Here is an 11,523-nt window from a genome sequence, read left to right as displayed (position 1 = left end):
CCTCGCCGGAAGGCGACTCCGGCGCACCGGAACCGGAAGTCGAACTCGGGATCCGAAACCGGAAACGCCGTCGAAGGCTCGGAGCCAGCCGGAGATCCGCGGGAGACGCAGGTAAACACCGGAGCCCCGTTACCCCCGGCAACCAGCCCATAAACCCGGGCAACCCCCCCCCCCGTTACCCCCGGCAACCAGCCCATAAACCCGGGCAACCCCCCCGTTACCCCCGGCAACCAGCCCATAAACCCGGGCAACCCCCCCCTCCCGTTACCCCCGGCAACCACCCCATAAACCCCGGCAACCCCCCCGTTACCCCCGGCAACCAGCCCATAAACCCCGGCAACCACCCCATAAACCCCGGCAACCACCCCATAAACCCGGGTAACCACCCCATAAACCCCCAGCAACCACCCCATAGACCCCCGGCAACCACCCCATAAACCCCCGGCAACCACCCCATAGACCCCCGGCAACCATCCCATAAACCCCGGCAACCACCCCATAAACCCCCGGCAACCACCCCATAAACCCCCAGCAACCACTCCATAAACCCCCGGCAACCACCCCATAAACCCCCGGCAACCACCCCATAAACCCCCGGCAACCACCCCATAGACCCCCGGCAACCATCCCATAAACCCCGGCAACCACCCCATAAACCCCCAGCAACCACTCCATAAACCCCCGGCAACCACCCCATAAACCCCCGGCAACCACCCCATAAACCCCCGGCAACCACCCCATAGACCCCCGGCAACCATCCCATAAACCCCGGCAACCACCCCATAAACCCCCGGCAACCACCCCATAAACCCCCAGCAACCACTCCATAAACCCCCGGCAACCACCCCATAAACCCCCGGCAACCACCCCATAAACCCCCAGCAACCACCCCATAGACCCCCGGCAACCACCCCATAAACCCCCGGCAACCACCCCATAAACCCCCGGCAACCACCCCATAAACCCCCGGCAACCACCCCATAGACCCCCGGCAACCACCCCATAAACTCCCGGCAACCACCCCATAGACCCCCGGCAACCATCCCATAAACCCCGTCAACCACCCCATAAAACCCGGTAACCACCCCATAAACCCCCAGCAACCACCCCATAAACCCCCGGCAACCACCCCATAAACCCCCAGCAACCATCCCATAAACCCCGTCAACCACCCCATAAACCCCCGGCAACCACCCCATAAACCCCCAGCAACCATCCCATAAACCCCGTCAACCACCCCATAAAACCCGGTAACCATCCCATTAAACCCCCAGTAAACCCGCTCCATACCGGGGACACGGTAGCACAGTGGTTAGCACGGTTGCTTCCAGCATCACGGTCCCAGGTTTGATTCCCCGCTGGGTCACTGTCTGTGCGGAGTCTGCACCTTCTCCCCGTGTGTGCGTGGGTTTCCTCCGGGTGCTCCGGTTTCCTCCCACAGTCCAAAGATGTGCAGGTTAGGTGGATTGGCCGTGATCAATTGCCCTTAGTGTCCAAAATTGCCCTTAGTGTCCAAAAAAGGTTGGGTGGGGTTACGGGGATAGGGTGGAGGTGTGGGCTTGGGTCGGGTGCTTTTTCCAAGGGCCGGTGCAGACTCGATGGGCCGAATGGCCACCTTCTGCACTGTAAATTCTATGATACCCCCATAAACCCCGATAACCCCACTCCACACCCTCATAAACTCGGTAACCCCGCTCCGCTCCACCGTCAACCCTGCGAGTCCCACGTTCTCCCCGCCCTCTGGGTAAAGACTTTTGTCCTGAATTCCCCGCTGGATTTATTAGTCACTCTCTTATGTTGATGGCGTCTGGTTTTCATCTGTCGCGTAAATGGACTCTGTGCCTCTCTGTTCCATAACAACATTTCCTAATTTTAAAGATCTTTCCGGACACTGCATTTCAGGCAAGGGGCAGGAGGTTTAGAGCAAATGTGAGGACAAACCCATTCACCCGAAGGTTAATAGGTGGTAATCTGGAACCTGCTGCGTGACAGTCTGGTCGAGGCAGGAACCCTCACAACACTGTAGAAGCTTTCAGATTGAGCACACTGCAGGGCCAAGGGCCTGGACGTGTAGATTAGAGGAGATTTCTGTTTGTGGATGCAGCTTGATGGGCAGAAGAGGCTCGTCTGTACTTTATGATTCCAGGATTCTAATTCTAATCCTGACAGAGAAAGCCTTCCAGAAATACCGGTCAATTTAATCTCCCGTATTGGTCCCGTCCACCCTCTCTGCTACCTCTTCAAGGGATTCCGTGAGGATGGTCGCCGAAGGCTGTCGCCTTTGCAATTCAGTTTGACTACGCGCGATTCTGTTTCTGCCTCTTCACTTTCTCCTTGAGCACGGATTCCACCGTCTTCTCTGCCGCCGATGATTCAGTTCCGACCAGAGTCCTGATCCGGTGTCGGAAGGGACGGTGGTCTGTTTCCAGGTCGGGGTGGTACGTGACTGGCAAAGAAGTTGCCGGCAGTGTTGTTTCCTGTGCACCTGCGGCCCCCGTCCTTCTGGGATCTCGGTGGCGGAGCTTTTGAAGGTGCTGAACTGTATCTTGTATATAATACACACAGCTGGGGGTGGTGGAGGGAGTGAATAACAAAGAACAATACAGCACAGGAACAGGCCCTTCGGCCCTCCAAGCCTGTACCGGTCATGATACCAACCTTGGCCAAAACCCTCGGCACTTCCTTGTGCCGTAACATAGAATCATAGAATTTACAGTGCAGAAGGCGGCCATTCGGCCCATCGAGTCTGCACCGGCCCTTGGAAAGAGCACCCGACCCAAGCCCACACCTCCACCCTATCCCCGTAACCCCACCCAACCTTTTTGGACACGAAGGGCAATTTATCATGGCCAATCCACCTCACCTGCACCTCTTTGGACTGTGGGAGGAAACCGGAGCACCCGGAGGAAACCCACGCAGACACGGGGAGGACGTGCAGACTCCGCACAGACAGTGACCCACGCCGGGAATCGAACCTGGGACCCTGGAGCTGTGAAGCAACTGTGCTACCTTCTATACCCGTCCTATCCATGTGTTTGTCAAGATGCCTTTTGAACGCCGTTAATGTATCTGCTTCCACAGCCTCCCCTGGCCACGCGTTCCAGGCACCCACCACCCTCTGCGTAAAAAACCTGCCTCACACATCTCCTCTAAACTTTGCCCCACGCACCTTAAACCTCTGCCCCCTGGTGACTGACCCCTCCACCCTGGGAAAGAGTGCCTGCCCATCCACTCTATCCACGCCCCTCATAATCTTGTCGACCTCTATCAGGTCGCCCCTCGACCTCCGCCGTGCTAATGAAAACAGACCGAGTCTATTCAGCCTCTCCGCACGGCTACCACCCTCCAGACCAGGCAACATCCTGGTAAACCTCCTCTGCACCCTCTCCAAGACCTCCACATCCTTCTGGTAGTGTGGCGACCAGAATTGTGCGCAATATTCCAAGTGCGGCCTTGCCAAGGTTCTGTACAACTGCAGCATGACTTGCCAGTTTTTATACTCGATGCCCCGTCCAATCAAGGCAAGCATTCCGTCTGCTTTCTTGTAAAAGCTGCTGGATCTGTGCCTTGTAGATGGTGGACAGGCTTTGGGGGGGGGGGGGTCAGGAGGTGAGTTACTCTCCGCAGGATTCCCAGCCTCTGACCTGCCCTGGTAGCCACAGTATTCATGTGGCTGGGTCCAGTTCAGTTTCTGATCAATGGTAACCCCAGGGTGTTGATTGTGGGGATTCAGCGATGGTGATGCCATCGAATGTCAAGGGGCGATGGTTAGATCCTCTATTGTGGGAGATGGTCACTGCCGGGCACTTGTGTGGTGTGAATGTAACTTGCCCCTTGTCAGCCCCGAGCCTGGATATTGTCCGGGTCTTGCTGCATTTGGACAGGGACTGATTCAGTATCTGCGGAGTCGTGAATGGTGCTGAACATTGTGTAGTCATCCGCAAACATCCCCACTTCTGACCTTATGATGGAAGGAAGGTCATTGATGAAGCAGCTGAAGATGGTTGGGCCGAGGACACTACCCTGAGGAACTCCTGCAGTGATGCCTTGGAGCTGAGATGATTGACTTCCAACCACCACAACCATCTTCCTTTGTGCCGGGAACGACTCCAACCAACGGAGAGTTCCCCCCCCCCCCCGATTCCCACTGACTCCAGTTTAGCTCGGGCTCCTTGATGACATACTCGGTCAAACGCTGCCTCGATGTCGAGGGCAGTCACTCTCGCCCTCTGGTAACCAACGCTCCAGCCATAGGAACACTTCTTCCTTATTTACTTGATCAAAAATCTTCACAAATTTTGAACCTCCTTTAAAACTCTGCTATATTTATAACAAACTCAGCTTTTCCAGGTTCACTGTTATGTGTTAGTGTTGATGTTGTTCAAATACTGAGTAAAATTCTGTTTTCTAATAGTGAAAATAGCAGAATATACAGGGGAAGGGAGAGGCAGTATAAGCTCCGGGTGGGGTGCTCTTTCAGAGGGTCAGTGCGGATTCAATGGGCCAAATGGCCTCCTCGTGCACTGCAGGGATTCTATGTCATCAGATCTGTTCCTTGGGAATCTGGGAAGTGTCAGGTTTGAAACAATCTCCTTGATTTGATTTATTGGGCGGTACGGTAGCATAGTGGTTAGCACAGTTGCTTCACAGCTCCAGGGTCCCAGGTCCGATTCCCGGCTGGGTCACTGTCTGTGCGGAGTCTGCACATCCTCCCCGTGTCTGCGTGGGTTTCCTCCGGGTGCTCCGGTTTCCTCCCACAGTCTAAACATGGGCAGGTTAGGTGGATTGGCCACGATAAATTGCCCTTAGTGTCCAATTAGGTTAAGTGGGGATTACGGGGATAGGGGAGATACTTGGGCTTGAGTAGAGTGCTCTGTCCAAGGGCCGGTGCAGACTCGATGGGTCGAATGGCCTCCTTCTGCACTGTAAATTCTATGATCTATTGTCACATGTACAGAAGTGCAGTGAAAAGTATTTTTCTGCGGCCGAGGGAACGTACACAGTGCGTACATCGTAGACAAAAGAATAATCGACAGAGACCATTGGCAAATGGTACATCGACAAACAGTGATTGGTTACAGTGCGGAACAAGGGGCCAAACAAGAGCAGCATAGGGCGTCGTGAACAGTGTTCTTACAGGGAACAGATCAGTCCGAGGGGGAGCCGTTGAGGAGTCTTGTAGCTGTGGGGAAGAAGCTGTTCCTATGTCTGGATGTGAGAGTCTTCAGACTTCTGTATTTTCTGCCTGCTGGAAGGGTCTGGAAGAAGGCAATGCCTGGGTGGGAGGGGTCTCTGATAATGCTGTCTGCCTTCCTGAGGCAGCGGGAGGTGTATACAGAATCACTGGGGGGGGTGGCGAGCTTGTGTGATGCGTTGGGCTGAGCTCACCACACTCTGCAGTTTCTTGCGATCTTGGGCCGAGCAGTTGCCGTACCAGGCTGTGATGCAGCCGGATAGGATGCTCTCTATCGCACATCTGGAGACGTTTGTGAGAGTCGATGCAGACATGTCGAATTTCTTTACCTTCCGTAGGAAGTAGAGACGTTGTTGGGCTTTCTTGACTGTTGCATCAACGTGAGTGGCCCAGGACAGACTGTTGGTGATGGTGACAGTCCAGAAAGATTGCTCCATGAAAAAACATTGGGCAGACACAAATACACAACGTAAATATATAGACACGGGCATCGGGTGAAGCATACAGAGGGTAGTACTACTCAGTAGAGAAGATGTGTGAAGAGATCAGTTCAGTCCATAAGAGGGTCATTTAGGAGTCTGGTGACAGCGGGGAAGAAGCTGTTTTTGAGTCTGTTCGTGCGTGTTCTCAGACTTCTGTATCTCCTGCCCGATGGAAGAAGTTGGAAGAGTGAGTAAGCCGGGTGGGAGGGATCTTTGATTATGCTGCCCACTTTCCCCAGGCAGCGGGAGGTGTAGATGGAGTCAATGGATGGGAGGCAGGTTCGTGTGATGGACTGGGCGGTGTTCACGACTCTCTGAAGTTTCTTGCGGTCCTGGGCCGAGCAGTTGCCATACCAGGCTGTGATGCAGCCCGATAGGATGCTTTCTATGGTGCATCTGTAAAAGTTGGTAAGAGTCAATGTGGACATGCCGAATTTCCTTAGTTTCCTGAGGAAGTATAGGCGCTGTTGTGCTTTCTTGGTGGTAGCGTCGACGTGGGTGGACCAGGACAGATTTCTGGAGATGTGCACCCCTAGGAATTTGAAACTGCTAACCATCTCCACCTCGGCTCCGTTGATGCTGACAGGGGTGTGTACAGTACTTTGCTTCCTGAAGTCAATGACCAGCTCTTTAGTTTTGCTGGCATTGAGGGAGAGATTGTTGTCGCTGCACCACTCCACTAGGTTCTCTGTCTCCCTCCTGTATTCGGACTCATCGTTATTCGAGATCCGGCCCACTATGGTCGTATCGTCAGCAAACTTGTAGATGGAGTTGGAACCAAGTTTTGCCACGCAGTCGTGTGTGTACAGGCAGTAGAGTAGGGGGCTAAGTACACAGCCTTGCTGGGCCCCGGTATTGAGGACTATCGTGGAGGAGGTGTTGTTGTTTATTCTTGCTGAATTCTCCAGTCGGTGAAAAACGATTTGAATGACTGTTGCTGCGAGCAGGGCTGGAACATGCACGGGGAAAGCCCATTGAATTTCGAGTCCAATGCTTGAACTATTCGGCCACCACAGCTGCGTTGAGCCTCACATCAAATCCTGACCTGGTTATTCAGGGTAGATATTCGTAAAGGGAAGGTGGCACAGTGGTTAGCACTGCTGCCTCACGGCGCCGAGGTCCCAGGTTCCATCCCGGCCCTGGGTCACTGTCCGTGTGGAGTTTGCACATTCTCCCCGTGTCTGCGTGTGTCTCACTCCCACAACCCAAAGATGTGCGGGGCAGGTTTATTGGCCGCGCTACATTGCCCCTTAATTGGAAAAAATGAATTGGGTACTCTAAATTTATATTATTAAAAAAAATAATTCTCACATCAAATTCTGACCTGGTTATTCAGGGTATATATTCGTGAAAGGAGGGTGGTGCAGTGGTTAACACTACTGCCTCACGGCGGGGCAGCACGGTGGTGCAGTGGTTAGCACTGCTGCCTCACGGGGGCAGCACGGGGGCGCAGTGGTTAGCACTGCTGCCTCACGACGGGGCAGCACGGGGCGCAGTGGTTAGCACTGTTGCCTCACGGCGGGGCAGCACGGTGGTGCAGTGGTTAGCACTACTGCCTCACGGGGGGCAGCACGGTGGCTCAGTGGTTAGCACTACTGCCTCACGGCGGGGAAGCACGGTGGTGCAGTGGTTAGCACTACTGCCTCACGGGGGGCAGCACGGTGGCTCAGTGGTTAGCACTACTGCCTCACGGTGGGGCAGCACGGTGGCTCAGTGGTTAGCACTGCTGCCTCACGGCGGGGCAGCACGGGGGCGCAGTGGTTAGCACTACTGCCTCACGGGGACAGCACGGTGACGCAGTGGTTAACACTACTGCCTCACGGCGGGGCAGCACGGGGACACAGTGGTTAGCACTGCTGCCTCACGGCGGGGCAGCACGGGGGCGCAGTGGTTAGCACTGCTGCCTCACGGGGGGCAGCATGGGACGCAGTGGTTAACACTACTGCCTCACGGCGGGGAAGCACGGGGCGCAGTGGTTAACACTACTGCCTCACGGAGGGGCAGCACGGTGACGCAGTGGTTAGCACTGCTGCCTCACGGCGGGGCAGCACGGTGACGCAGTGGTTAACACTACTGCCTCACGGCGGGGAAGCACGGGGCGCAGTGGTTAACACTACTGCCTCACGGAGGGGCAGCACGGTGACGCAGTGGTTAGCACTGCTGCCTCACGGGGGCAGCACGGTGACGCAGTGGTTAACACTACTGCCTCACGGCGGGGAAGCACGGGGCACAGTGGTTAACACTACTGCCTCACGGAGGGGCAGCACGGTGACGCAGTGGTTAGCACTGCTGCCTGACGCAGTGGTTAGCACTGCTGCCTCATGGCGGGGCAGCACGGGGCTCAGTGGTTAACACTACTGCCTCACGGCGGGGCGGCACGGTGGCTCAGTGGTTATCACTGTTGCCTCACGGCGGGGCAGCACGGGGGCGCAGTGGTTAGCACTACTGCCTCACGGTGGGGCAGCACGGGGACGCAGTGGTTAGCACTACTGCCTCACGGCGGGGCAGCACGGTGGCACAGTGGTTAGCACTGCTGTCTCACAGCGGGGGGCAGCACGGGGGGCGCAGTGGTTAGCACTGCTGCCTCACGGGGGGGGGCAGCACAGGGTGCAGTGGTTAGCACTGCTGCCTCACGGGGGGCAGCACGGTGGTGCAGTGGTTAGCACTGCTGCCTCACGGGGGGCAGCATGGGGGTGCAGTCATTAGCACTGCTGCCTCACGGGGGGGCAGCACGGTGGTGCAGCGGTTAGCACTGCCTCACGGTGGTGCAGTGGTTAGCACTGCTGCCTCACGGGGGGCAGCACGGTGGTGCAGCGGTTAGCACTGCTGCCTCACGCGGGGGCAGCACGGTGGTGCAGTGGTTAGCACTGCTGCCTCACGGGGGGGCAGCACGGTGGTGCAGCGGTTAGCACTGCCTCACGGTGGTGCAGTGGTTAGCACTGCTGCCTCACGGGGGGCAGCACGGTGGTGCAGTGGTTAGCACTGCTGTCTCACGGGGGGCAGCATGGGGGTGCAGTCATTAGCACTGCTGCCTCACGGGGGGGCAGCACGGTGGCTCAGCGGTTAGCACTGCTGCCTCATGGCGGGGAAGCACGGTGGCTCAGTGGTTAGCACTGCTGCCTCACGGCGGGGCAGTGGTTAGCACTGCTGTCTCACGGGGGGCAGCATGGGGGTGCAGTCATTAGCACTGCTGCCTCATGGGGGCAGCATGGGGCGCAGTGGTTAGCACTGCTGCCTACGGTGCCGAGGTCCCTGGTTCGATCCCGGCTCTGGGTCACTGTCCGTGTGGAGTTTGCACATTCTCCCCGTGTCTGCGTGGGTGTCGCCCCCACAACCCAAAGATGTGCAGGGGAGGTGGATTGGCCGCGCTAAATTGCCGCTTAATTGTAAAAATGAATTGGGGACTCTAAATTTAAAACAGAATATTTGTGAAGGGTTCTATTTCTCCGAGAGTAGCCCTGGCCGTCTCTCCCACTCACCCACCCTCAACACACTCCCTCCTGGCCTTTGGAGGGAGCGCTGTGAGTGAGCGAGGTGTTGTGGAGCAATTGTTGATTGTGTCTAGTCAGTGCCTCCCGGGAGCCTCCCATTCCCAGTGCTGGCCTCATGTTTTGCCACCTTCCAATTGGATATTTGAAACCTGCCTTCGCTGTTAACCTCACACCATTGGCTGCCTGATTCTCTCTCTCTCTCTCTCTCTCTCTCGCTCTCTCTCGCTCTCTCTCGCTCTCTCTCTCTCTCTCTCTCTCCTCCCTCCCTCCTCTCCCCCCCCCCCCCCCTCCCCCGCACGGCCCCTCTCTCTCTCTCGCTTGGCTGCACCGTGTTCAGCAACTCTGTCCCTCTTCACCTGGAGCTAAAAACAGAGAAGGTCCCGGGCTGCGAGTGAGCTTGGAAGATTTGAAGGGCTTGGTTGGGGGTGTTGGGGGGGGGGGGGGGGGGGGGGGGTGGGGGGGTGGTGTAGAGGGGGAATGGGGAACAGAGGAATGAATTGGCGATTGCTGTAAACCATTCACCGTTTGAATTAAAGCACAAATGGATGAAAGTTGTGGGAGAGTTGGCACTCGGGGAGGGGAAGCAGCAGGGTTCGTCCTTGACTGTTTATGTTCTGACTGATATTTAACCAGGATACAGGGATGATCTCACCACACTGGCCGGCCGTTTGGCACATGGTGCTGGTGACAGTCTCTGCTCCATGTCAAAAGCTCGTCCTTAAAATCCACCCACGCCCCAAGAAGCTTTATTCTGCTTTTTAGTCAGGAACCCCTCGTCGACGCTCCAATCAATTGGCCCTCAGCGCTGACGACATCGGGGCCTACAATCGTGTCCATTCAATCGAAAAATGGCAGAAAAAAGTTATAATATTAAGCGGGTGAGGTCAGAGCTCGGCGAGCACAGAGGCGGCACAGTGGTTAGCACGGTCGCTTCACAGCTCCAGGGACACGGGTTCGATTCCGGCCTCGGATGATTGTCTGTGCGGAGTCTGCACGTTCTCTCCCGTGTGTGCGTGGGTTGAAATGAAAATGAAAATCGCTTATTGTCACAAGTAGGCTTCAAATGAAGTTACTGTGAAAAGCCCCTAGTCGCCACATTCCGGCGCCTGTTCGGGGAGGCTGGTACGGGAATCGAACCGTGCTGCTGGCCTGCCGTGGTCTGCTTTCAAAGTCAGCGATTTAGCCCTGTGCTAAACCAGCCCCTCCCACAGTCCAAAGGTGTGCAGGTTAGATGGATTCGCCGCGATCAATTGCCCCTTAGTGTACAGGTTAGGGGGGGAATGGGCCAAATAGCCCGGGGGGGGGCTCTTTCGAACCCTATGGGCCGAATGGCCTCCTTCTGCACAGTCGAGATCCTGTGGGCAGTACGGTGGCACAGCGGTTAGCACAGTTGCTTCACAGCTCCAGGGTCCCAGGTTCGATTCCCGGCTTGGGTCATTGTCTGTGCGGAGTCTGCACGTCCTCCCCGTGTCTGCGTGGGTTTCCTCCGGGTGCTCCGGTTTCCTCCCACAGTCCAAAGATGTGCAGGTTAGGTGGATTGGCCATGATAAATTGCCCTTAGTGTTGGGTGGGGTTACTGGGTTATGGGGATAGGGTGGAGGTGTTGACCATGGGTAGGGTGCTCTTTCCAAGAGCCGGTGCAGACTTGATGGGCCGAATGGCCTCCTTCTGCACTGTAAATTCTATGATAAGGAATTGGAGCAGAAATGTACGGCAGATTGTTTGTTCTTTCTTCGCCGTGAAGAAGATCCGTGAACACCTCCTCCACAATAGTCCTCAATACCGGGGCCCAGCAAGGCTGCGTACTTAGCCCCCTACTCTACTCCCTGTACGCACACGACTGCGTGGCAAAATTTGGTTCCAATCCATCTACAAGTTTGCTGACGATACGACCATAGTGGGCCGGATCTCGAACAACGATGAGTCAGAATACAGGAGGGAGATAGAGAACCTAGTGGAGTGGTGTAGCGACAACAATCTCTCCCTCAATGCCAGCAAAACTAAAGAGCTGGTCATTGACTTCAGGAAGCAAAGTACTGTACACACCTCTGTCAGCATCAACGGGGCCGAGGTGGAGATGGTCAGCAGTTTCAAATTCCTAGGGGTGCACATCTCCAAAAATCTGTCCTGGTCCACCCACGTCGACGCTACCACCAAGAAAGCACAACAGCACCAATACTTCCTCAGGGAACTATGGAAATTCGGCATGTCCACATTCACCCTTACCAACTTTTGCAGATGCACCATAGAAAGCATCCTATCGGGCTGCATCACAGCCTGGTATGGCAACTGCTCGGCCCAGGACAGCGAGAAACTTCAGAGAGTCGTGAACACCGCCCAGTCCATCACACAAACC

General features: G+C 56.0%; 1 long non-coding RNA gene across 1 annotated transcript in view; it reads left to right on the top strand.

Annotated features, from left to right (window-relative positions):
- The window catches only part of LOC140400078 (uncharacterized), a 77,764-nt gene continuing 66,241 nt past the window's right edge, over window positions 1-11,523 (top strand). Inside the window, exon 1 of the long non-coding RNA XR_011938038.1 lies at window positions 1-111. This is a non-coding gene — a long non-coding RNA (uncharacterized lncRNA). The remainder of the gene's footprint in view (window positions 112-11,523) is intronic.

The sequence above is a fragment of the Scyliorhinus torazame genome, chromosome 24 (assembly GCF_047496885.1).
Source record: "Scyliorhinus torazame isolate Kashiwa2021f chromosome 24, sScyTor2.1, whole genome shotgun sequence".
Classification (NCBI taxonomy): domain Eukaryota; kingdom Metazoa; phylum Chordata; class Chondrichthyes; order Carcharhiniformes; family Scyliorhinidae; genus Scyliorhinus; species Scyliorhinus torazame.
The sequence above is the reverse complement of the archived record's forward strand: the minus strand, read 5'-3'. Positions and strand labels throughout refer to the sequence as shown.